The 453-nt window shown below is 46.6% G+C and overlaps 1 protein-coding gene across 1 annotated transcript in view; it reads right to left on the bottom strand.

Annotated features, from left to right (window-relative positions):
- Positions 1-453, bottom strand: part of NMNAT2 (nicotinamide nucleotide adenylyltransferase 2) — a 98,884-nt gene that overhangs the window by 7,978 nt on the left and 90,453 nt on the right. The gene's annotated exons all lie outside the window — the stretch shown is intronic.

Here is a 453-nt window from a genome sequence, read left to right as displayed (position 1 = left end):
TTCCCTCCCCTGGCCCCAATGCCCTATTTAAGGCCTGTGTGCATTCAATACTATGTGCCTATTAACAATGAATTTGGGATACAGTTATTACAAATATCTTTAGGAAATACACCCTCAGTTTACCCTTTAGCAGCTGGATTCCATGGGTTCTTTAAGTCTGTAGTGGGGTGGAGAGAAAAGCAGATGTGCATGGGCAAGAGTAAGAGTATTTGGATCTAAGATGAAAAAAAAAGAGTGGAGTTTGTGAGTCAGGCAAATTCCTTACTTGCTCGCTCACACAGAGCAGCTAGTGTCATGGAGGGGGGGGGGGATGGAACAGCAGATGGAGGCAGACAGCTCCAGGTCTCCCAAGAGAGTTGACTGGGTCACTTCCTGGGAATGTTATGCTACATGTAAGGTCACCATGGATGAAAGCAGAGAGGCAAGAATAATGAGTAGGGAAGGGGAGGAGGG

The sequence above is a fragment of the Alligator sinensis genome, unplaced genomic scaffold (assembly GCF_000455745.1).
Source record: "Alligator sinensis unplaced genomic scaffold, ASM45574v1 scaffold471_2, whole genome shotgun sequence".
NCBI lineage: Eukaryota > Metazoa > Chordata > Crocodylia > Alligatoridae > Alligator > Alligator sinensis.
Note: the sequence above shows the minus strand (reverse complement) of the source record. Positions and strands in the feature narration are given on the sequence as shown.